This window comes from Tarenaya hassleriana, unplaced genomic scaffold (assembly GCF_000463585.1).
Source record: "Tarenaya hassleriana unplaced genomic scaffold, ASM46358v1 Cleome649, whole genome shotgun sequence".
In the NCBI taxonomy this organism is placed as follows: Eukaryota; Viridiplantae; Streptophyta; class Magnoliopsida; order Brassicales; family Cleomaceae; genus Tarenaya; species Tarenaya hassleriana.
In genome coordinates this window covers 9624-10323 of record NW_010969022.1, presented here as the reverse complement: position 1 = coordinate 10323, position 700 = coordinate 9624, and positions in this window count along the sequence as shown.

Here is a 700-nt window from a genome sequence, read left to right as displayed (position 1 = left end):
ATAGAGTGCGTCCAAACACTTTTAGAGTGCATCCAAACATGTTTAGAGTGCATTAAAAGATGTTTAGAGCACGTCGAAACATGTTTAGAGTGCATCTAAACTTGTTTAAAGTGCGTCAAAACATACTAAGAATGCATCCAAACATGTTTAGAGTGCATTAAAATTTTTTTAGAGTGTCGAAACATGTTTAGAGTTCATCTAAACATGTTTAGAGTGCATCCAAACATGTTTAGAGTGCATTAAAACACTTTTAGAGTGCGTCGAAACATGTTTAGAGTTCGTCTAAACATGTTTTGAGTGCACCAAATCACGTTTAGAGTACGTCCAAACATATTTAGAGTGCATCCAAACATGTTTAAAGTGCGTCAAAACATACTTAGAGTGCATTCAAACATATTTAGAGAGCATCGAAATATTTTAAGAGTGCGTCGAAACATGTTTAGAGTGCATCCAAACATACTTAGAGTGCATCCAAAACGATTAGAGTGTGTTATAACACGTTTAGAGTGCGTCCAAACACGTTTAGATACGTCCAAACACTTTTAGAGAGCATCCAAACATTTTTAGAGTGCATCGAAATATTTTTAGAATGTGTCGAAACATGTTTAGAGTGCATCCAAACATACTTAGAGTGCATCCAAACATATTTAGAGTGCATCGAAATATTTTTAGAATGTGTCGAAACATGTTTAGAGTGCAT